Here is a 25,776-nt window from a genome sequence, read left to right on the forward strand (position 1 = left end):
GCCAGCAGTGGGCGGGGCCAGAGGCAAAAGTGGGCAGAGCAACATATGCAAATGTTACCATTGTACAGTACGCTACGTACACCCACTTGCACACCCCTCTCTCCGTCCCGGCAAGCGGAAGGCATGACACATTCCCAGCCAGGCAGCAACACTCAAAGAGGGTGCAAAGTAGGACCTGGGGAGAGGGGAGAGTCCCCAGGGCAAGGCAGAGAGGCCTAGAGGATCCCATTTAGCCTCCCAGCCCTGGATTGTAATATCTGACTAGGACTAGGGAGATCCAGGGTCAAGTCCTCACTCAGCCGTGGAGCTCACTAGGTAACCTTAGGCGAGTTATCGCCTCTCAGCCTGGCCTACCTCACAGGGTTGCTGTGAGATCATTGGAGGAAAGGTGGGATATATATGTCCAAAATGTGCAGTGGGCACCATTGCTGTGAAATGGAAAAAGCCTCCTCCTTCTCGGCCTTTGTTTGTAGGTTAGATTTGTTGGTGTTGTATACGTTATTTATACTAAGCTATATCGTTATATTCAGTGCCATCCTAGGGCTGTATCCGGTATTGGTCCAATTCAGAGTAGACAAATTGAAATTTTATTTATTTATTTATTAGATTTATTAGTCGCCTGTCTGGCTGGCTGTCCAGCCACTCTGGGCGACGAACAGAATAAAAACATGCAAATACATTAAAACATTAAAATCTCAACAATATAAAAAACCTAACCCACCCCAAAAGCCTGTCTGAAGAGCCAGGTCTGAAATGAATGATCATGGCTAACTATGGCCCATCAATTTCAGTGGGTCTACTCTGAGAAGAATTAGCATACAACCCGTACTGTTTTGTTTTTACCTGTTGCTTCTTTCTTAATTTTTTTTTAAATGTCCAAAATAATGAACATTTAACTAGGCGACTCACACATACACTCCTCTGGCACCATGAGGGCTGGGAACTTGTGACCTGTCTCCTTATAAATATGATGGTGTGGGAAACAATCTCCTGACACCGAGAGGCCACGATCCACAGCCACGTGTTCATGTCATGCGCTGGACATCATCATTTGGAGGGCCAGCCTGTCCTTTAGACAGGTAAGGCCAATCGAGTGCTAGTCCTGAGCGACTGGGAGGCCGGCACAACTCTTACCAGACTGGGAAGCCTTTTCCTCTGTCCTGAAATGGGGCAAAAGTGCGCCCAGGTTGCCGTAACGCTTTGCTGGCATCTGAAGCTGATGCCCGAAACAGCTCTCCGTCCCAGCGTGAGAGACTTCCGATCCAGACAAAAAGGTCAAGAGAGATCCCTCCGTCGTCCCTTGAGTGGGTGGTGCAAGCCCGGCTTCTTCCGCCACAGAAAAAGCAGCTAATTTTGAAGGTTGTTGTCCTTGGCAAGTCTGGCCGTCTGGGCTCCCAATGCCATCCAGCCCCCTGGGATTTTGCAGATCCTAAGTTGCTGGACTGTGGTTCCTGGCCGGAAACAGAAAAGATGTTCTTAAGAGACCTGAAACTGGCACGAAAGAGGTTTGCGTCTATTTTGGCCTAAGGAGCCCCCACCTTTGGTTGCACAGATTCAATAGGCTCCTGAGAAGCATCAAAATATATTTCTCTCCTCCACCATACCGTCTTCAAAATATAGTCTCTTTGCATGCCCCTGTATGTGACACACACAGAGAGATGGGATCACAAGGCCTCTGTATCAGCTCTGCTGAAAGACCAGCACTCTTTGCCTGCTAGAAAGCTTCCCATTTCACCTTTTCATTCCAAGAAACCTACAGCTAAGAAGCAGTGCCTGAGTTTGTTTGTTTTCCTCCTTCCTCGCCAACGCTTTTTCCTTTTGTGATGTGACTTTTAGATTGTAAGGTGGAGAGGGCAGGGATTGTCTGAGCATAGACATTTGTTGGCTTTAAATAAATGGGGCCAAAAGATCCTAGCAGATCCTGCCTGCCCTCTCATTCCAGTCAGGAAAAAATATAAAACTAATATAAACTAATAGACCAAAAATGGTCAGCATGGATTGGGAAGTTTCCCCCCTTAAATTTCCTTTATACTGGAACTAACTTTCTCCCCACACTGAAATGGATTGTCAAAAGTCCAAATAAAAGGATGCCTTCCTTCAAAGAGCAATTAACTGATGGAACTCATTTCCACAAGATGCAGCAATGGCTCTGAAAAAGATTTGAGGCTCCCCAAAAGCTTAGATGGCTCAAAAATGATGTGATGGGTGCGGGAAATCTTAGAAGAAGATAGGTCTACTGATGGTCACAATGGAACCTCTGTGGTCAGAGGCAATGTACCTTAAACATAGATGCTAGAGACATAACAAAGAAGAGTTGGTGTCACATCCTGCTTGTAGGCTTCCTAGAAGAATCTCATAGATCACGTTAAGAAACAGGGTGTTGGATTAGATGGATCTTTGATCACAACCAGCAAGGCACCTTTTGCTCTTTCTGGGAGGAAGGCAGGAGATAAATTTAGTAAATAAATAAAATAACAAGCAATTCTGTGCTGTGATGTGCAACTCGTCTAGCCTGAAGGGGGCGCTAAACCTTTTCTTGATAGGAAAACAGACACGGCAAGCTAAGCTCAGCGGACAGAAATTGACCCAGATCGTTGGGACCAAAAAATAAAGTGGAATTGTGCCATCTTTGTTTGTTATGTGTAGCGGTCAGAGTGTCGGACTAGCACCAGGGGAGGAGCGTTCAAATCATCCTATTCAGCCATATAGCTCACTGCGTGACCTTGGGGCCAATCACTGCCTCTCAGCCTAACCTACCTCGCAGGGTTGATGTGAAGATATAATAGGGAGGACTGGCGAACCACGCGTGCCACCTTGAGCAGCTTGGAGGACAAGTGGGGTATAAATGTAAAAACAAATGTCCCTTGTTGCGACAGCTCCACTGGCTGCCAGTTTGTTTCCGGTCACAATTCAAAGTGCTGGTTTTGACCTATAAAGCTCTATACGGCCTAGGTCCAGGCTATTTGTCAGACCGTATCTCCCCATATGAGCCTGCCCGGGCATTGAGATCCTAAGGAGAGGCCCTTCTCTCAGTCCCAACACCTTCGCAAGTGCGATTGGTGGGGAAGCGAGATAGGGCCTTCTCAGTGGCTGCCCCCAGGTTCTGGAACTCTCTTCCTAGGGAAGCACGAATGGCCCCTTCCTTGCTATCCTTCCGTCGGCAGGCAAAGACTTTTTTATTCCGACAGGCTTTTGGACTAGAAGATGTTTAAGATAGGGCCTCATAAGGTCTGCTGTATTGTTCTATGGTCCTATTCTTAATGTTTTAAATTGTCTTAGTATCTTAAGTGTATGTTTCATGGTTTTAATGTTACCAGTAGTTTAATTCTATTTTAATTGTATATTTTTGTATGTTTTTCACCTATGTGTAGTTTTTATTTGTAAGCCGCCCTGAGTTCCAGTTTTGGAAAAAGGGCGGGGTAAAAATAAAGAGTAATAATAATAATAATAATTAGGCAAAAGACGTCAGAATGTCTTTCAAATTTTTAAAGATTACAGAATGCACAGCACACAGCAGGTCAGAAGCATGACTTCTCTCGTTTAAAGCTTGTGCAAAGTTCTCTCCACGCCCTGTGGAAAAGGTCGGTTTTGTGAAAGGGTTAGATCAGGCCAAAGTCTTGTCAAGTCCAGGATCCTGCCCTGTCAGTGGACAACCTGATGCCAGCAAGGCATAAGAGCTAGAGCCCTCATCTGCTTGTGGCCTCCAGCAACGGGAAGTCAGAGAGGCATAGACTGCTTCAGAACATGGAGGCTCCACACAGCCTCGACAGACCTATCCTGCTCTGTGAATTTGTCTCATTCCCTTTCCAAGCAAGTGGTTGTCATTGCCACATCCTGCAATGGTGAGTCCCACAGATCTTCCCTTTGTCTGTCCTGACCTCTCTCCGTCTGCTTTCCCCTTGCCGAGAATAATTTTATGCAGTGTGTGTGTCCCCTTTGCTCACCTTTTTTTCTAAACTAAAAGCCTGGGTTTGCTTTTTCCCTCCTCCATCCCAGTCCCTTTTTCCTTTCATGTCGTGCCTGTTAGATTGTAAGCCTGAAGGCTCTATCTTCGTACTGATCTCTGGGGAGATTTTTCACCAAACAAGCAGGGTAAAAAATAACAACCCTTCAAATACATAAAAATACCTTTTAAAGCCCCAAGTGTTGTAACTAGGGATGGGCGAGAAATTCGATTCAGTTTGCATTTCAAGCCAAATGATCAAATCCACACTTTCCGAAAGTGTGAGAATGAAACACAGCCGTCTTTCGGAATTCGCACTTATAAGCATGTTGCAACGCAGTTCGCCAACCAACCAATGTTTGCAAGAATGCATATGTTAAAAGAACGCATTATACGATGAGAAATCGTTCCATCCCTTGTTGTAACCTTTCCTCATGGAGGAATTGCCCTACCCCCCGGATCATTTAATTACCCTTTTCTGCACCTTTTCCCAGCCCTACAACACCATTTTTGAGATGTCTGTGTGACCAGAACTGTACCCATTATTCAAAATGAGACCCCCATTTGTAGGAAGGTATTATACAATACAATATTTTCAGTCACCCTTTTAAGATGATCCTTAGCATATAATTCATGCTACCGGTACACTGCCACAGAATCTGGAGAATAGGACCCCAGGAAGCTGTCATACTCAGTGGTGTAGTCGTCTGGGGTCTCGAGGGGGTCTTAGACCCATTACTTTTTTGGGAGCAGGGTCCCGATGTCTCCAGTGCCCTACAAGTCAATCAGCATGAAAGGAGAGTGTGTTAGTCACTGAGAAGAGTCTTCTAACATTCTTCCTTGTCCTTTCATGGTTATTGGAGCTAATCAGAATGAAAGGAAGTGAGCTAGTCACGGAGAAGACTCTCTTCAGTAGCTAACACCCCTTTCATGCTCCTAGGGGCATCTGTTGTTGTGGGAGAAGCATTAACAAAGATCTCATTCTCAACTCACAGTAAAAAAAAGGGGGGCATGGCTGTAACTATCATGAAGGGACCCTGCACTTCTGAATTGGCCACTATGCTACTGTTTATATTGAGTCAGAGACCACGGGTATCATCCGCAGTGACTGACAGCAGCTCTCCAGGCCTTCAGTTGGTGGACATTAAACCTGGGGCTCTTTGCATGCAAAGCATGCACTCTACCTCTGAGCTACAGCCTTTCCCCCAAAAAGTAAGGTTCCAGTCCTCATGGTTCTAATAGCTAATTTACAGAGGATGCTGTCTTAGAGCGAGTCAGACCATTGGTCCATGTAGCTCTCTACCGTCTACAGTGACTGGCAGGAGCTCTCCAGGATTTCACACAGGGGTCTTTCGCAGCCCTACCTAGAGATGTCAGCAGGGATTGAACTAAGAACTTCCTTCATGCAAAGCTGATGTTCTGCCACTGAGCTGCGGCCTTTCCCCTAAAAATAAAGCAAGACACCAGTCCTCATGATTCTGAACAAAGGGTTGTTTGAACAGGAGCCTTGGAAGCTGCCTTAAACAAGACCAGATTTAGCTGGGTCTGAGTTTGTACAGTCAAAGCACACAGAGGGAGTTATTTTTATTTTATTATATTTTTTAAAAATCTATCATAATGTCTGCATTTTACCATGCGGTGTGCTTCATAAAACGAGGTGTCTGTGTAGTAGGATTGAGGGGAGGGAGAGTATTGGGAAAAAATTAATATAAATAGTTATTTATTTTCTATTTATTTATATCCCACCCTTCCTCCCAGTAGAAGCCCAGGGTGGCAAACAAAAACACTAAAAACACTCGAAAACATCATAGAAAAGAGACTTTAAAATATATAAAAAGAAAACATCTTTTAAAACAAAAGTCTTTACAAACATCTTCAACTCATGAACTCATCGTCTCCCCGTCAAAGGATGCAAGGCACCTGATCCGCCCCTCCAGGACTCCCAGATCTCCGCAAAGCTCCCCCACCCCACCCTCCTGGCCCTCTGCCATCGTCGCTCATGCAACCGGAGGCACCAGATTGCATCAGTTTCCCCTCCAGCGCTTGTAAACACAAACCTTTCTCCAGGGACTCCAGCGGCCTCTCATTCTCCAAGGATCAAGGATCCAGCGGCCAGAGATCTGTCTGATCGGAGGGATATTTGGTGTGTGGGTGGGCGACAAACAGAGGTGTGAGCACTTCCGGGTTGCTGTTGCTGTCATTAATAGTCATAGTATTTAATGAATACTGTTAATAGGAATTGCAACATTTACAGCTGGCAAGGTGCAGAAAGCCGAGGTATCAACCGTAGCACAGCGGCAGAGCATAGGCTCCGGATTCAATCCCCACTGGCATTTCCAGGTAGGGCTGGAGAGACCCCTGCCCGGAACCTTGGACAGCTGCTGCCAATCAGTGCAGGCAGCACTGAACTAGATGAGCCAATGAGCTGACCCATATAAAGCAGTTTCTTCTATTCCTGTGGGTAGATCCCGATGACCCATTTATTGAACAATCATCCTGGTTTGTTTGCACCGCATACGGTGAACATACGTTTCAACCACATGGCATCCCCAGAGAATCCTGGGAACCGTAGTTTACCGTTTGCAGACCTGCAGTTCACGGTGTCCTGAACAAACTACAGCTTCCAGGATTCTTTGGGGGAAGCCATGCGCTTGAAATGTGCTTGAAATGTACGGTGCGGATGCGAGACGTTGGCTGTTGAATGTGAATTCATTCTGATTAGATGATGCTGGGACAAAGCCAATGTTACCCACCTTTCCAGTGCATTTTCACATCACTTTCCATATTGCAAAAAGGCTGAGGTTTTCTTAGGGGGCGGGTCGTGGTTTTTTTGCGCAATATCTTCCAATCAACTCATCGCGCAACCTGAATTTGCCCATATGTGACTGTATCCCACCTGAAAACAAGGGATGGAAAGTACCAAAAGATTAACGGTGGTGAACCTCAGGCCCAGTGGCCTCATGCGGCCCTCTAGGCCTCTATGTCTGGCCCTTGTGACTCTGACCAAGCCACGGACACAACTGGACCTACTCTACAGCCTCTTCTAGTGATTTTCACCTGGCTAGGATTGTGTCCTCGAACTGCACCAATACCTCTTGCATGCTGGGATGGAGGACAGACAGGGGTGTCTCCCTGGTGATCATGTTTACCCACCGTTGGGAGGTTGCCCTTGGGTTCTCCACCCCTGGTGTAGAGCAAGGAGCGCCCCCAAACGATGCAACTCCTCTTTGAAGGAGAGCACAAGCCTGTCGGGAACAGGGTTCAGACCACCACCAGACACTGGTTCGGGACTTCTCTCCGGAAAAGATGGAACAAGGAGACAGAGACAGAAAGGTTGCCACACAGAGGTGGGCCGGGATCTCTTCTCGATCGTCCCAGAGTGCAGGACATGGAATAATGGGCTCAGGTTGCAGGAAGCCAGATTTCAACTGGACATCAGGAAAAACTTCCTAACCGTCAGAGCCATATGACAATGGAACCAATGACCTAGAGAGGTAGTGGGCTCTCCGACACTGGAGGCATTCAAGAGGCAGCTGGACAGCCATCTGTCGGGAATGCTTTGATTTGGATTTCTGCATTGAGCAGGGGGTTGGACTTGATGACCTTATAGGCCCCTTCCAACTCTCCTCTTCTATGATTCTATGAAAGCTGGGTGTCGTCAGACTGTTCCCAGCAGCTTCAAACCAATCAAAGGTGGGGAACCTTTGTCAGCCCAGAGGGCCACATTCCCTTCTGGGCAACCTCCCGGGGGCCACATGCCAGTGGTGCGTGGGGCTAGAGGGAAGAGTGGGCGGAGCCACAAATGCAGAGTTTGTTGCATGAGGCCAGTCTTTGCGCACACCCCGCTCTCTGTCCTCCATCCAGTCAAACAAGGGGCATGATCAGAGTTCAAGGACACTTTTCCAGCCTGGGGAAAATGACACAGGGGGGGTGAAGAAGGGCCAGCGAGGGGCGTCGGAGTCCTGGGGGACAGATGGAAAGGCCCGGATTTGACCCCAGGCTTCAGGCTCCATTCCTAATAAACATGTTGAATGGCACAGGCGACAAGACTGAATCTTGCAGGACGCCACCAAATAATTCCCAGGGGGCCGAGCAAAATTCACCCCATCGCTGTTTTCTGGAACTGTCGTTGGAGACAGGAAGAGGACCTCTCCCCAACTTCCAACACCTTCAGGTGGTCCATGAGGACGCTGGGGTCAGTTTTTTAAACCCGGCGGGACTTACTTCTAAGTAGACCTGCTTAGGATGGGGAAGTCCATTGTGGTGTGAGAGGGTTGGACCTGGAAGACCCGGGTTCAAATCCCCACTCAGCCATGAAACTGACTGGGTGACCCCTGGGCAAATCATTACAGCTCTCAGCCCAGCCTACCTTAGAGGGTCATTATGAGGATGAAATAGGGAAAGGGAGCAGCACATATGCTCTCTCGAGCTCCTTAGAGGAAAGGTGAGGTGTAAATTATTATTATTAGATTTATAAATATCTATATTTATAAATAGATTGGGAATTCTAATCTGGGGAAGCCACTGTGAAAATTGAAGAGAGAGAGAGAGAGAGAGAGAGTTTATTCTGGGTTGATTCATCCAGGACATTGTTGTGTCTGCCCTCCCCATCTCCCTGTCTTACTCCTCCCCAAAAAAGTTGTTCCATCTTGGGGTATAGGATTACAGCCTTTTAAGCAGATGCATAAATAATTCCATGGAAATCCACACAATTTTAAAGGGTTGATACTGGGGCTGGCCCATGCAATCTTTAACAGGGTACACCCCCAAAATGGGGATGAAGGGTGACCTTGGGAGTGGGGGCTGGGTGAGTAAAAGTTCCAGGAAATACTCTGGGATGGCAGCTCCTACAGGGCCCTTGGCTTTCATTCCTCACACATTTATGATTCCTCAAGCTGTGGACCTCTGAGAACGTACAGAGTGCATTGCTACTTGAGGAAGACAATAAATATTTTGTTCACACTTTTATTTAAAAAAAATAAAGATGACATCGCCTCTTCATCCTCCTTGCAAGCTATATCCTGCTTTTGAATGGAAATGGACGGCCTTCAAGTCGGTACCGACTTATGACTGCCCTACGAATAGGGTTTTCATGGTAAGCGGTATTCAGAGAGGGTTCACCATTGCCTCCCTCTGAGGCTAGTCCTCCCCAGCCGGCGAGGGCCTGCTCAGCTTGCCACAGCTGCACAAGCCAGCCACTTCCTTGTCTGCAACTGCCAGCTGGGAGCAACTCGGCTCCTTGGGACAATGCAGCTTGCCCACGGCTGCACAAGTGGCAGGGCACGTAACCCCTGAGCCACTCACTGTGGGGGTGATCTTGAGCTGTCCCTTGACACCCAGGAGACATGAGCGGGGATTGGAACTCACAGACTCTGGAGTAAGGCAGTTTGCCCACATTCTTTAATTGCCTGCTGTTTTCTCACTTGTCAGTTTTCGTTTGTAAGTTCCTTGAGTGCAGAGATCTATATTTGGTTACATATTTATTTTAAAAAATATTTTAATGCCTCTCTTCGGCCAAAACAAAGACTCCCAGAATAACCTCAAATCACTTAAACAAACCAACAGGCTTACATGTGACATATCTAAAAAGAAAAAAGCAGAAAAGGAAAATGTTTTGGGACAGAGAAAGAAATAAGCAGACTCAGATTCAAGTTTTTAGCTTCTTGTTACCCATGTAACTCTGAAAGGGATTACGCTCGCCTTCTTATATCTGGAATTTAGGCACAATGACTTGTATCCAATGTTAGTCATACTCAGAACAGACCCACGAAATTAAAATAATGAACATAACTATGTGAATTTCAGTGGGTCAGCTCTGAACAGAACCTGGAAGACCAGGGTTCGAATCCCCACACAGCCACGAAGCTCACTGGGTGACCTTGGGCCAGTCACTGCCTCTCAGCCTCAGAGGAAGGCAATAGTAAACCCCCTCTGAATCCTGCTTACCATGAAAACCCTCTTCATAGGGTCGCCATAGGTCGGAATTGACTTGAAGGCAGTCCATTTCCATTTCATGTGCATTTCAGTGGGTCAGCTCTGAAGAGAACTAAGGTGGACACAATCCAATATTAGTTATATTTATTTACTTCTTACATTTGTATACAGCCCATCCAACCAAGTAATCTGTAAGCTGACCCACTGAAATTCATATAGCCATGTCCATTACATAAAGAATGAATTCACATTTAAAAATAAATACTAACGCCAAGATAAAATAAAATAAAGCAGACAAGATAGAATTCAAATGTTTAAACGCAATTGCAGTTATTGTATTTTTGTGTTTGTTTAAAAAGAGCCTCTTTAAGAGCATCGCGTGTCTAACCACGTGTGAATGGAATTACAGGCGAGTTTCCGACGGCTGGCAGTTTTTAGAACCACGTTGTGGGCGGAGCCAGCAGGGATTTTGAGGGCGGGGCGTGCGCGTAGGCGATTATGTTCCTCCTCCCCGTCCTCTCCATTCTCTCGCTCTTTTTCGGCCAATCGAACCCGAGTATGCAAACGACCCGGTAAAGGCTGGCCCAATCAGAAACGAGACAAGAGGCGCGGCTATGCAAAAGAGAAGCCTTCCAGCCCAGGCTTAGCCCCAATGTGGGATCTCAAGCGAGGGCGAGACGAGGATTGCTGTAGGGACCGGAGCTCGCCAGCGCTTTTTGTAGGGACTTTTTTTTTTTGGCAAAAAAAAAAAAAAAACTTATTATTTTGCAATTAATGCAATGCTGTCTGCCAGAAGTGAGTGCCACCTGGCAACAGGACTGGTGCAGAGGATCTGTTGCTGAAGAGGCGAGAGAGCCGGGATCTGCTTGGCAGAGGGGCACCGGGGACACACCTGAGCGCAGGTGTGTGTGTAAGGTAAGCCGTCAGGGAAGGCGGGGTCGTTAAAGAATGAATGGGCTTGAATGAGGATTGAAGGCAGAGGAGGCCAAAAATCTCTGAAGACTGGGCAGAGGTGCTTTGGATTGTTGCTTTGGTCTGAAGGCCCCTCGCATTTTTTACTGTTGTAAGGTAGGCAAGGGATGCACTCTGTACGTGCTCAGAGGTTGCACTCCCCACGCCAGCTTGCCTTGCGCCTTATAGAAAACTGACCCTTCTGATGTTAGCCAGTGCAGCCAATTATGAGATATATCCAACTAAGGCTGCAATCTAATACACACTTACCTGGGAGCAAGCCCCATTGAACCCAATGGAGCTTACTTTTGAGTAGACGTGTTGGACTGCAGCCTAAGTTCTAGGCACAGTAAACCCACTGAAATCAGTGCACCGAAGGCATTCATGAATGACCATTAATTTCAGTGGGTCTACTCCAAGGATGACTAATGTTGGTTTATGATTTATTTTATTGTGTTTATGGGTCACTTCCTACAAAGCGTCTCAAAGCAATCTCACAATAAAAAGTATATTGAAAAATTGCATATCTAAAAGCACTTAAAAAGATTCCATGTACAGAAAGATCATTATCATTTATAAAGTGCTTAAAATCTGGGGACTATACACAGATTGAAACACGAGGCTGTTCCTGCTTGCAGGTTCCTCCTTTAATAGATACGACACAAAAGGAAGAATGAACGGGGAGGGAAGAGGAAAGCAAGCAAACTTGAGTGCCAAGTCTGAACCTTACAAAAAATTGGCTCAGTTGCCTTCTGGTGTCGGTCTGGAATGGCAGCTGACTGAGCACTACTAGCAGGGGATGGCATTGTATCGTTGTGAAGAGGCCAAGTTGCAAATGAGGTTTGGCTCAGGGGTGGGGGATCTGCCTTGAGGACTGGGACCTTACTATATTTTTAGGGAAGCACTGTAACTCAGTGTAAGAGCATCTGTTTTCCATGCAGGAGGTCCCACGTTCAGTCCTCGGCAGCACCTCCAGGTGAAAATGAAATGGCCTGCCTTCAAGTCGATTCCGACTTATGGCGACCCTATGAATAGGGTTTTCATGGTAAGCGGCATTCCGAGGTGGTTTACCATTGCCTTCCTCTGCGGCTGAGAAGCAGTGACTGGCCCAAGGTCACCCAGTGAGCTTCATGGCTGTGTGGGGATTCGAACCCTGGTCTTCCAGGTCGTAGTCCAACACTCTAACCACTACACCACAAAAACTCCCTGTGTGAAACCCTGAGGAGCTACTGCCAGTCAGTGCAGACAATATTGAGCCAGATGGACCGTTGGTCTGAGCTGACATAAGGCAGTCTTCTTAGGATCCCTTGTTGTTCATGATCAGTCTTGTCCCCAACCCGTGTGGCTTACGATGTGGTTGTGAGAGCTACGACAAGTTTTTAAACACTTTTTTCGGTGTACAGTATGCGTATTCCAGAGTAGGTTCCACTGAATTCAGTGGGGTTTGTTCCTGCATCTGTGTGTGCAGGATTGCAGCCTTAAGAGTGCTATATAAATAATAACTGTTGTTATTATTAAAATTATGCCTAGTACTATTCCTTCTCTAGTAGTATTCCCCCCCTAGGATGCACACTTAACGTGGTGAGGGGGTTTGAGAGTGTTGAAGAAGCTGACAGCAAAGCCGTCAGGAGTCTAGACCAAGAGGCTAGAACTCCTAGCAGGGGCACCCAAGACAGAATGGTCAAAACTGAGATATCAGACTAAGATGCACCCAGACTCAGAGGAAGGCAATGGTAAACCACCTCTGAATACTTCTTACCACGAAAACCCTATGAACAGAGTATCCAAAATGCAACATGAGATAGTGCTGGAAGATGAGACCCCCAGGTCAGAAGGCACTCAGCGAGCTACTGGGGAAGAACAAAGGACAAGTACGAGTAGTGCTGTGACTAATGACGCTGTTGGGTCAAAGCTGAAAGGAAGCCCAGAGGCTGATGCGCACAGATGCGAAAGGAGAGTCTGGAGTTGCACGACGCATACAATAGGAACACGGAATGTGAGATTCCATAAAGGAAGCCACAGACCTGAACTTACAAGATCTGAACAGGGTGGTTCATGACAGATGCTCTTGGAGGTCACTGATTCATAGGGTCGCCATGAGTCATACTCGACTTGAAGGCACATAACAACTAGTAGTATTAATTTAACTCCCTCCCTCAAGATCATCCAATCCAACCTGCATCACGGAGTTTGCGGTTCTGAATCTACCAGCTGTTTGTTTGTTTGTTTATGATGTTTATAAGCTGCCTTTTAGGCTAAATCTTCAAAGAGCAGAAGAACAAAATACAAAGATTAATAAATTAAAACCCATTCTACGTCTTATGAGATATTGGCCCTCCAAATTGCTGGGAGGTGCTGGAGTTAAATGGTTTAGGTTTGTGGTTCTAAAACCAAATATGGGAGGGGGGGTCTGGGGGTCCACAGTGCAGGAAATATCCTGGAGTCCCTAAACTTGGACCTGGCTTTAATTCCAGATGCTTTTAAGCATGAGTATTGTGGCATTTGCCGTATGCGTGCAAGAGATGGAAGCTGGATTTTGAACCCAGCTCTCAAAAGTTCCTTATCCAACACTTAATTTTGGAGTGGTGGTGGTAAAAAGACCTCGTGTTTGTTTCTTCCAGAAAACACCACCTTGAGATTGGGGAGGTGCTTCTCTTGTGTACTGAGGGGTTGGGGAAGAGCTTGCTAACAATTCTGTGACAAGGGAAATGCACTCTGTGTGTTTTCAGAGACACTCTTGTCTTTTCTAATTTTCTGTCTTTCAAGATTGCACCTTGACACTGAAAACAGGTCATTGTGCAAATTAAGACCCCTCGGTATCTGAGGGCTGTGGGCCTAGGATTTCATCTTCAAGAAAGAGGCAGAGTTCTTGATTTTTGGCAGGGGTTCAAGAAGGCCTGGACTATTCTGTGTCCTGCACTCTGGGACGATTGAGAAGGGACCCTGGCCCTCCTCTGTGTGACAACCTTTCAAGGACTTGAAGAGTGCTGTCCTGTCTCTCCTCAGTCTTCTCTTCTCCAGGCTAAACATGCCCAGTTCTTTCAGTCTCTCCTCACAGGGCTTTGTTTCCAGTGCCCTGATCATCCTCATTGTCCTCCTCTGAACCCGTTCCAGTTTGTCTGCATCCTTCTTGAAGTGCGGAGTCCAGAACTGGACACAGCACTCAAGATGAAGCCTAACCAGTACCAAACAGAGGGGAACCAATACTTCATGCGATTTGGAAACTATTCTTCTGTTAATGCAGCCTAAAATAGCATTTTGCAGTCATATCACACTGTTGGCTCATATGCAACTTGTGATCAATTAATTTCAATGGGTCTACTGACTTGGCTGTAACCCATAGGGCTGTTTTACTCAGAGTAGACCCATTTAAATTAATGAGTTGTATCCAAAGTTAGTTCTAGTTAGAGTAGATCCATTGAAATTAAAACCGTAGGGGTATTAATTTCAGTGGGGTTACTCTGAATAAAACTTCGTTTGGCCCAATATAGTCATGTTCATTAAGTCACGTTCATTAATTTCAAAGGTTCTAATATGAATATGACTAATGTTGGATATAGCCTAGAGAGTGATATCCACCTAAGTCATATTCAAAGTAGAATTGTTGAAATTAATGGACTTCAGTGCAAGTATGATCAACACTGCCTTCAAAATTGCTTATTTCAAGGGTTTCCAAATTGTGGTCCGTGGACCACCAGTGGTGTGCAAGCTTCATTCAGGTGGTTCGCGGCATGTCCGTAGTAAATATCCATATTGAATTATAATCGTATTTTGTTGCTACTTTTATTTCCATATTGTATTTGATTGTATTACAATCTGAATTCGATGGAATGCAAATCGTAACAGAATAAAATGCAGTATATAGGAGGCAATAAAAATATAGTTAAAAATCATATGGCATCTAGCAAATTAATTTCTAGGCGGCCAAGACCATCAGCAAATTTCAAGTGGTCCATGGGGGAAAACGTTTAGGCACCCCTGATTTATTTCATTCCATTTATGAATCACACCCCATGAAACTTTTGAAAATGAATTTTTTAACAATAAAAATATCTGTGATTTAAAAAGTATATAAAAACCATTTCAAATCCAATACAGATATAGACTAGGATATTTTTTTTAAAAAAAAAAATCTCTACTGAAAAGGCTTGTTGGGGAAAGGAAGGTCTTCAATAGGTGCCGAAAAGGCAGTAAAGATGGCTCTGATATATGTAACGGCAGAGAGTTCCAAAAAATAGGTGCTACCACATTAAAGGCCCAATTCCTGAGTCGTATGGAACAGACACCTGTAAGCCTTTCTCACAGCAGTGGCTCTCTGTGTAAAATATTCTTACACTGCTATTTCTGGAAATTCTGAATTTCATGTTCATTCATTCATTCCTCAGCCTTCACCAAATCCAAAATCTGTATTAGTGCAGTTCTTTTATTGGGCCAAACAAAATGTCAGAAAATAGCGTGTCTGTCAAATCCTCTAGCAGTGCATGTGTGTGTCGATAAAACACTTTACAAACCCTTCACCCACACACACCAACAAAATCTTCTTGTGATCACATTTACAGTTATATCAAGTGCGTGGCAGAGTTTTTGCCCCTGTTGCCTCCAGAGAATCTTTGATGCCATTACTTTGGGACAGGATTTGGGGGGAGGGGGTCAGTGCTGTTGCCTGCATGCACACTATATCTTTAAAGCACGTTCAAAGGGCATACACCTCATCAGGATCCTGGGAAGTGTAGTTTGTGCAGGGTGCTGGGAATTGTAGCTCTGTAAGGGGTAAATGACAGTCCCCAGGATTCTTTTTTGGGGGTGGGGGATATGTTTTGAATGTGCTTCAAAGGGAGGGCGTGTAGGCAGCCGTTGTCCATGTTTTCTCTGTGCGCTCGCTTGCGTTGGGAATGTAGAAGTGGGGGGTCGAGGAAGAACACAGCAGCCAACTTCAAAGGAAGTGAAAGTTGCACCAGCGTGGCAATTCGACATATAAGAATTTTGTGTGCAGGGCAGGGTGTGCTATGGAGCAAAATGAACCCGTAGTTTTCAGCCAGCTTTTGGATAGGGGGTGGAGCAAGGCCTGTGGGGGGGGCAGAGCCCCAAGGGCCAGATGAAGAGGCTTGGTGGGCCAGATTAGGCCCACGGGATGGAGGTTCCCCGACCCTGCGCTGCGCTGTGTGAAAGGCTTTCTGTTGCCTGCCATGAATCTACTGACAATGAAATTTCATGGGTAACCCTGAACTGGGGTACCACAGGGAATCGCCTCTAGCACTCCAGATATGGGTGGCCCCTCAGCTGCCGCCAGCCAGCACGGCCAGCAGTTGGGGATTTCCTGCTGCATGCAAGAGATGGAAGAATGCCACTTTTTTAGAAGAGGCATTCCCGCCTGAGAGTGGGGAATGCTTCTTCTTTGATCCGGGATGGGATCACCTGTGGCCCTCTAGATGTTGTTGGACTCCAACTCCCACTTGCATGGTCAGGGATGACCTTGGGTGCTGTAATCCAGCAACATTTGGACAGCCATAGGTCCCCCACCCCTGCTCTACGCTGTCCCCGCCCCCCACACCTGGTATGCTTTAACTGGGATTCCTGCATTGAGTGGGGGGTTGGACTTGGTGACCTTTTAGGCCCCTTCCAACTCTACATTCTGTGATTGAGTGCAATGTGATGTCTATACGGCTTCTTCAGTTCAAGAAGATTTGCTCCCAAATTGCAGCCTCAGTTGCCTTTTATTTTTAGATCGCCCCCCCACATCCACTTATTGATCATTTTGCTTTCAATTTTCTTCAGCTTTCTTGCTTTACAATATCCCTTTTTTGAAGTGGGGGTGGGAAGTGACCAGAACCATCCACGTGTGTGTTTTGGGGGGTACACGAGGCAATTTTCTGGTCTGGCACCTCCACAAAAGCATCTCCCCAATTGTTTTTCCAAGGACTAAATGGGGAACTTCAAAATAAAAGGATTTGGGGGGGGGCAGAGAGTTAGAGACGTGATCCAACCTTCTACTGCATCATTGGGAAAGGGGAATTAAATATACTAATTTTTCCCAATTTTCCAATCTCCTCTGGCTTTCCCTAGAGCAAGTAAGCTCGATTGTTCAAGCGTTCTAAAATCTAATCCCTTCCTTCTTTCAGAAAAGTGAGGGGGGGATTCTCAGGGATTTGTGGGAAGCTTTAAATGATGACTTGGTGCTCTACTTTGGAGGGCGATCTCCATAGTTTTCAAGGCGCCCGTAGTTTCTTGTGCTTGCGATGAGAGGAGTGGAATTTTCAGTTTTTAAAGTGAAGTTGTGGCAGTAGGAACCATTGTTAATTATATTAATGTTTAAGATTTCCCATGGCACCATTAATGTGTATGGCGCTATATAATCAAGTCTCTTGGAACCTAAGCAGGGTGGGAGTTAGAGTCCAACAACATCTGGAGGGCCACAGGTGATCCCATCCCGGATCGAAGAAGAAGCATTCCCCACTCTCAGATGGGAATGCCTCTTCTGAAAAAGAGGCATTCTTCCATCTCTTGCATGCAACAGGGAATCCCCAACTGTTGGCCATGCTGGCTGGCGGCAGCTGAGGGGCCACCCATATCTGAAGTGCTAGAGGCCCTGTGGTACGCCAGTTTGGGGTCACCCATGAAAATTCATTGTCAGTAGATTCACGGCAGGCAACAGAAAGCCTTTCACACAACTGGGGAAGAGCTGCTGTAGCGCTCAGGTCCTGCTTCTGGGCCTCTCTTTGGGGCATCTGGTTGGTCGCTGTGAAGACAGGAGGTTGGAGTAGATGGGCCCCATTGGGCCTGATCCGGCTCTGAAGGGGTCTTCTGATTTTTCTTTGCAATAGAATGTCTCTAGTATCTGGTATTCAGAGGTAGACTGCGTCTGACCCTGGAAACTTTACTTACCTATTATGGATGCTAGTTGCTGATAGACCAGTGTGCATCTGGATATTTTGGTTTTGAAAGACTCCTAAAACAACAGCCATCGTTGCATCACGCCAGGGAGATGCCACGTTGGTGCAATCATAGCTTCCTGTCCTCCTGTTTGAAGTCAGAATAATGAGGACTGGAATCTTAACGTTGGTTTTAAGGGAAGGGCCGTAACTCAGTGGAAGAAGACATACTTTGCTGGTAGAAAGTCCGAGGGCAACACAAGACTCGGGGGGGGGGTTACCTGAAGGTATGTAGATAAGTGGTTGAGCATCTCAGGTCCCAGGTTAAATTCCCAGAATGTTCCATGCCAGAAATCCTAGAGAGCTGCTGCCAGTCAGTGTTGACAGTACTGAGCTGGATGGACTAGTCAGTGGCCTGACACGGTATAAGGCAGCTGGGAGTTGGGGGTGGTGGTGAAGGCATGAAGTAAGCAGAGGATCCAGGCTGGTTTCCTGCACTGCTTGGCTGAGGCAGGACTGAACGCTACTCCTTCCCCACGGGGGGAGCATAACGCAACATATTCTCCTCAGGCGTCTCTCCTCCCCACCTGAAATTAATTTCCGGAAATGGCTCGCCCTCGGGAGATTTGACTCTTTCAGTGGTGGAAAGTTTCCCAGGACTGCTAACTTTAGACCCGGGCTTTTCAGCTGTGGACAGAATTAATTTGTGAGGATTTTCGGATTCCTTGAACCAGTTAATTGAAGGATCCCATACCCAACATGGCTAGGATGAGACCCCCATGTCCCTCCCCGCTGCTAGAAAATAATTGAGACCTTTCATGGCTGTGTTTTCTGTTTTTATTTGGTGGTGTCTTAATGGATCATGGACTGAGACATTGGAACAAAATTTGGTCCACAGATCTGGAATCCTAGACTTGGAAGGTGCATCCTTGGAGGTCATCCAGTCCAGCCCCTGCTGTTGAATGCTGGAAATCCAAAGTTAGAGCATCCTTGATAAGATGGTTGTCCACCCTCCACTTGAAGACCTCCAGTGATCCCTCTAGGTCACTGTTTTTTTTGTTCAGCTGCTCTCATTACCCATGAAGTTTCTCGTAATGTCCAACCAAAATCTACCTGCCTTAGGCTCTTTAGATCTCGCCTCCCTCTCTGGCACAGAGGAGAAGCTGTCTTCGTCCTCTTCTGTGTGATGAGATTTGAGAGACAGCTATCATGTCTGTCCCTAATCTTCTCTTCTCCAGGTGACATGTGCAAAGTTCCTTCAACTGTTCCTCATAGTACTCTACAACCCTTGTCTTCCTCCGAGCTCATTCTAATTTGCCCCTATCCTTCTTAAAGTCTGGTCCCCAGAACTGGACTCCAAGTGAGGTCTAACTAGCATAGGATGAAGTGGAACAATCATGTCCCACGACTTACAGTTCTGTTATGGCAACTTACAATTGTGTTAGCCCTTTTTTGCAGCTGGATCACATCACTGGCTTGTGCTTAGCTTACGCTTAGCTACAGTCTCAAGACCTCCCATCCTTGTGAGCTGATGGACTTTCCTTCACTGAAATTATTTAAGCAGACATTGGGACCCCATCTGTCTGGGATTCTGTAGTTGCAAGATTTCTGCATTGCCGACCTTGGGTTGTATTCAGTGTGAGTCATATTCAGAGCAGGGATGGGGTCCTTTGGCCAGTGCTGCTTGAAAGCATTTTGTCGACCTAACAGGACGGTATCGATTCGATTTGTCCATTAGCCGCTGCTTTTACGAATCTGTCTCCCCCCCCCAAATATTGATATTAATATTCATGTAAAGGAAATACAAATATTTTGAAAGGAAAGATTGATAAAATTATCGCTCTTAATATTTTAGAGGTGGATTTTCTTTTTAAAAAATGTTTTCAAAAATAGTTGCTACATAAAAACCCAATAAGCAATTGAGAATAAGCGAATTAATGGAAATTCAGTACCAAATCTGAATTGGGTGGAATTCTGGTGCATCCCTAATTCAGAGTAGACTCACTGAAATTAATGGACATAAGTTAATCCTGTGCATTAATTTCAGTGGGTCTACTCCAAGTAGGACATTGAAATGAATGAATAATTTATTTGTCATAGACCAGCCATAGCAATACAGAACAGTTCACTTACAAAATAAATATTTACAGAGTAGAGGCTCGATTTGCAAAACTGTCGTTAAGAGTATTGTCAATAAAAACTAGAGAGACGTTTTAAAATCTTTAACTAAGACCCTCCTGCGAGCGATAGCTGCTGCACAGAATTTTGCTACCAAATCTGTGACCCCGGGGCAGCGATCCTCGAGTAAGCTATAGACATATGTTGCCTCTAGGGCTCTCGGCATTTTGGCCAGACAAGGGGAAATAAAAAGATCACGGAGATCATAATATAACGGGCAGTGTAAGAAAATGTGGTCCATGGGACATTGAAATAGATATGACTAATTTAGGTCCAATTATTTCAGTGGGTCTACTCTGAGTAGAATTTACTTAGAGACAACCCATTATTTTTAATAAGGTTGTATCTAATACAAAAGTCCTGCTCAGAAAAGACCCATTAAAATTAGTGGACCTAACTTAGTCATGTACATTAACTTCAGTGGGTCTACTCTGAGTAAGACTAATGAAATACAACCTATAATTTATTTATTTTTATTTATTAAATCCCGCCCTAGAAGGAGTCCAGGGCAGCAAACAAAAACACTTAAAGGACTCTAAAACATCTTAAAAACAAAAGACTTCAAAACATATTTAAAAAATCTTTTAAAACATAAAAACATCTTAAAAAAAAAAGCTTTGAGAACATCTTAAAAAGCAGTTCCAGTACAGATGCAGACTAGGATAAGGTCTCAACTTAAAAGGCTTATTGAAAGAGGGGGGTCTTCAGTAGGCGCCGAAAAGATAGCAGAGATGGCGCCTGTCTAAAATTTAAGGGGAGGGAATTCCACAGGGTCGGTGCCGCCACACTAAAGTCCATTTCCTATGTTGTGTGGAACGGACTTCCTGATAAGATGGTGTCTGCAGGAGGCCCTCACTTTCAGAGCGCAGTGATCCGCTGGGTATATAAGGGGTAAGACAATCCTTCAGGTATCCTGGTCCCAAGCTGCGTAGGGCTTTATTGAAAGTTTTGCCATGCATCCTTTGCAAATACATTTTGGAATTTCTCCAGTGATAGAAACAAAAACAGTAGAAATTTAGAGATCAAAAGCAGTTACACATAAATTCTCAGACAAAAGACACCACATGTGCAATATTAAAATAGATGTGTGTATATTAACTCTGTAAGGAGTTTCATATTTAAACAGCCGGCGCTTACACACCCCAAACATCTATTCCATGGCACTCAAACCTCCATTGAAGACCTCATTGTACGTTGAATGTAAATGGTTACGTATTGCTGTTGTATGACTCCGCCTCCAATCTAGAATACGTTACAGGAGGAATCCTGCTCACTGTTGTTTGTATATATGATAAACTTAAACCAAATGTCTGCAGATTTATCTGGCGTGCCTTGAGACCTCTTGCTCTTGTCCATTTTTGCACTGATTTTCCCCACAAGGCTGTTTGCCAAAACACATACAGAGAAATATGTTTTATGTTGTGCACCGCCCAGAGAGCTACGGCTATTGGGCGGTATAGAAATATAATTAATAAATAAATAAATAAAATAAGAACAGAATGCTAACTTAAAACAATACATATGCATTAAACCAATCTGCACAAACAACATAAACAATATGTTGATTTATTGTTTTCATTCATCTGAAAAACAAAGACACCAACAACTGTGATCTGCTCATTTTCTGAGTTACAGTGCAATCATAACCAGGTTTGTTGTTGTTATGTACCTCCAAGTCGACTACGACTTATGGCGACCCTATGAATCGGCGACCTCAGAGTTCATCTGTCATAAACCACCCTGTTCAGATCTTGTAAGTTCAGGTCTGTGGCTTCCTTGATGGAATCAGTCCATCTCTTATTTGGCCTTCCTCTTTTTCTACTCCCTTCTGTTTTTCCTGGCATTATTGTCTTTGCTAGTGAATCAGGTCTTCTCATGATGTGTCCAAAGTATGATAACCTCATTTTCATCATCAAAACCCTATGAACAGAGTAACCAGTTGTACTCAGAAGTAAATCCTAACCCTAATGGCTATGGTCTCCTTCCACTGTTGAGACAGTACAAGTTGTTGAGGAAGTTGCTGAGTGGGCAGAGTTGCTCTTGCGCTCAGGTCCTGGGGGGGGGCTTCCCATTGGGGCATCAAGTTGGCCAGTATGAGAGCAGGACGTTGGACTAGATGGGCCCCCTTTGGCCTGATGCAGCTGTCTCTTCTTGTGTTCTGTTGAATTTAACAGGGCTTATGTCCAGGCAAGTGACCCTTGTTGGGTCAGACTGAAGGTCCGCACCTAACATCCTGCTTCCAGCTGTGGTCAGCCAGATCCTTCTGGGAAGCCCATGAGCTTGCCACAGCCCTCCCATATTCCTGGTCCCGGCATTTAGTAATCTGTTGTAGACTGCCCCTGTGTATGGAGGATCCATTTTACTATCTCAATGGACCTCCATATAAAGAGTCTTGTTGGATCAAACTAAGGGTCCACCTATGTCTTCCTCCTGCCCTGGTGACCAAACAGATGCTTCCAGCAAGCAGGTAAACACCTTCCTGTTTTTTTTCTCCCCAGTGGCTGGTGTTCAAAGGTAGGCTGCATCTCTGTGTGGACGTTCTATCTTGCTTTGGGATTTAGATGTTTGTTCTTCAAGTCCTGGGTGGGAATTATTTCTTTCTTGCTTTCCTGTCTCACGAAACCCCCTTTTCCCCCTGGCCATTTTACAGAAAAGGCTTGTCACCGGAACAGCAAATGGAGAACTGCTTCATCCCAAAATAAACTGCAACTTTCGCTCTGTGTCACTTCAGAAATTAGCCAGAATTGGCGAGGGCAGGTGGCATTGTCGTGCATGCGCTACAAAAGTTAGGCCTAATTTTTTATTTTTTTAAGAAAAGAGCATTTCTGTATATACTGCAAAACCTACTCAATGTATTCAGGCAAACCTGATACAATCTCCAGATGAGATTTTAAATTCAGAATTTAAATATGTTCCTGAATGTTTTGTTGCAAAATGCCCACATATCAAATTCTTCACATAGGCAAGGCTTAACCCTTTGGCCTGATTTCTGCTTATGATCAATATGTGCTATTAAAAAAAAATTCTTTAATGCAGATGTCAACATGATTGGATGGGCTTTGGCTAATAAAGGTCCATTCTCTTAGAGTTTGTGCACACACCCTCTCTGTCCTCCATCCGGACAGGAAAGAGGCATGCTCAGAGCATAAGGACACATTTCAGTTGAGCAGAAATACTCCAGGGTGCGAAGCAGAGCCAGTGAGGGCTGTGGCTGGGGAGAGTGCCAAGGACCAGTTAGCAAGGCCTGGAGGGCCACATTTGGCCGCTCGACCTGAGATTCCACACTTATGTTTGAAGATACTTTGAAGATGGCGATCTTTGCTTTTTAAAAATATTTGTAGCTATCTCGCTGCACATGTGCCATTTGTGGGAAACTAACTTTGACGGCGATCTTGAGGGGGGCCCTTAAGAGCGTCTTTTAATGTATCAAATTTTGGGAGGTTCTGTGAAAGGGAAAAGGGGCCTTGTTGCTTTTTTGCAGTACTAATGTGCTCTGTATGTGCGTGTTTCATAGAATTGTAGAGTTGGAAGGGGCCTATAAGGCCATCAAGTCCAACCCACTGCTCAATGCAGGAATCCAACTTACAGCATCCCCGACAGGTGGCTGTCCAGCTGCCTCTTGAATGCCTTCAGGGTTGGGGAGCCAGCCACCTTCCTATGTCATTGGTTCCATTGTCGTACTGCTCCAACAGGAAGTTTTTCCTGAAGTTCAGCTGAAATCTGGCTTCCTGTAAATTGAGCCCATTATTCTGTGTCCTGTACTCTGGGGTGATCAAGAGGAGATCCTAGCAACCTTTCAAGTACTTGAAGAGTGCTATCATGTCTCCCTTCAGTCTTCTCTTCTCCATGCTAAACATGCCCAGTTCTTTCCGTCTCTCCTCATAGGGCTTTGTTTCCAGTCCCCTGATCATCCTCGTTGCCCTTCTCTGAACCAGTTCCAGTTTGTCTGCATCCTTCTTAATGTGTGGTGTCCAGAACTGGAAGTAGTACTCAAGATGAGGTCTAACCAGTGCCGAACAAAGGGGAACCAATACTTTATGTGATTTGGAAACTATACTTCTGTTAATGCAGCCTAAAATAGCATTTGCCTTTTTTGCAGCCACCTCGCACTGTTGGCTTATATTCAGCCTGAGGTCAACAACAATCCCAAGATCCTTCTCTCATGTATTATTGCTGAGCCAAGTATCCCCCATCTTATAACTGTGCATTTGGTTTCTTTTTCCTAGGTGTAGAACTTTGCACTTATCCCTGTTGAATTTCATTCTGTTGTTTTCGGCCCAATGCCCCAGCCTGTCAAGATCACTTTGAATTTTGTATCTGTCTTCCAGGGTATTAGCTATCCCTCCCAATGCTGTATCATCTGCAGATTTGATAAGCATTCCCTGCACCTCCTCATCCAAGTTATTAATAAAGCCGTCTTGAATTGGTCAAATCTTGGAGGTTCTGTTAAACGCAAAGGAGTCTCTCTCCTCTCTTCCACAAGGTCCTGGGCGCCTCTTCTGAAAGGCCAGTCCTTCTTCCTGGCTACCTATTTTTGTGGTCATGACAGCCCTCGTCTGCCGGTTTCCTGCCGTCTGTTCTATTTTTGGCCCTTGGCTAAGCTGAGCACTCATGTTTTCAGCCTTTGTTTCCACATTATATTCTTCCCATGGTGAAACGTTTGGAAACAAATGCAAACCAACAAAAAAATCCAGGATAGGCATCGGAGAATATGAATCTCTCTCTCTGTACTTTTGTCCAAGAACGGATTTTGGGATTATAGGGTTACAGATGCGGAGTGAAGGTAGGCCATGGGGAAGAAATTTGATTCAGTTTGTGTTTAAAGGTGAGCCAACCTAATTTGCACTGTTCAAAACAATGGGCGCACCAGAATGCAGCCATCTGTTCATAATTTCCACTTCTCCAAATTTTGCAATGCAGTTGTCCGGCCAATTACACTAAGGTAAAGTGTGCATAAAATTGCATACATTTAGTGAAAGTAAGATTCAAAAATGCATTATATTAGAGGCAAATTGCTTTGCAGAAATGTGCCTGCTAGGCAGAATTGGACACATATATGTGCATATTAGGAGAAATCAGCGCTAAGATGCTGTTTACATGAGGACTTTCTAAAATAAAAATAAAAATCACAAACCCATCCCTGTGGTGGAAGGAACCAACCGTTCTGGGATGCCCCATTTGTTATAAGGACAGAATAGAGGCTTAATCACTCTCTTCACTGCTAGCAGATGTAATAGTTCAATTAAACTTCCAGAGTCAGAGGCAGTCTACCTCCAAATACCAGTGGCTGTGTGTGAGAGTGAAATGGTGAAGGAAGGATATTACTCTCAAGCCCAGTTTGCGTTCTGGGGGTGTCTGGTTGGCTGCTGTCAGAACCAGAATCTGGGGTCTGTTGTGCCTAATTAAATGGAGCTTCTGCAAATAGAACCAGTCTACCTCCAAAGTTGGGGCAAACGGCAAGAGTTAGACATAGCTGTCACATTTGTAGCCGACTAAATTCTACTCAGAGTAGACCCGTTGAAATCAATAGATCTGTTAGCCACGGCCATTCATTTCAATAAGTCTACTCTGAGTAGGATTAGCATTGCATATAACTTGTCTCATTGAATGAATGATTCTCGGTATTGGATTTGAAATTGATTTTATTTATGCAATTATTTTAATTGTTTTTCCATATATGAAATTGTTTTTATATGGGGTGTTATTGTTGATTTGTTTATTGATAAATTGCTTTGAGATGTTTCAGAAGAAGAGATTCATACATGGAACAAAATCGTTTACAATCACCAATTGCGTTCTGATCCCTATATGGACTTGCCTGCCTGCCTATATTAATGTATACCTTTAAGCCAGGGTGAGTGGAATAATTATTGTCAGCTGACAATATTTCTTTCTTACTTC

General features: G+C 45.1%; 1 protein-coding gene across 2 annotated transcripts in view; it reads left to right on the forward strand.

The window, feature by feature from the left end:
• Window positions 1–10,544: 10,544 nt before the first annotated feature.
• MEF2B (myocyte enhancer factor 2B) overlaps window positions 10,545–25,776 on the forward strand; it is a 32,868-nt gene continuing 17,636 nt past the window's right edge. For both annotated transcript variants that reach the window (XM_061601034.1, XM_061601033.1), the window contains exon 1: window positions 10,545–10,792. The gene's annotated coding sequence lies outside the window, so the exon portion shown is untranslated. The remainder of the gene's footprint in view (window positions 10,793–25,776) is intronic.

This window comes from Rhineura floridana, chromosome 18 (assembly GCF_030035675.1).
Source record: "Rhineura floridana isolate rRhiFlo1 chromosome 18, rRhiFlo1.hap2, whole genome shotgun sequence".
NCBI lineage: Eukaryota > Metazoa > Chordata > Lepidosauria > Squamata > Rhineuridae > Rhineura > Rhineura floridana.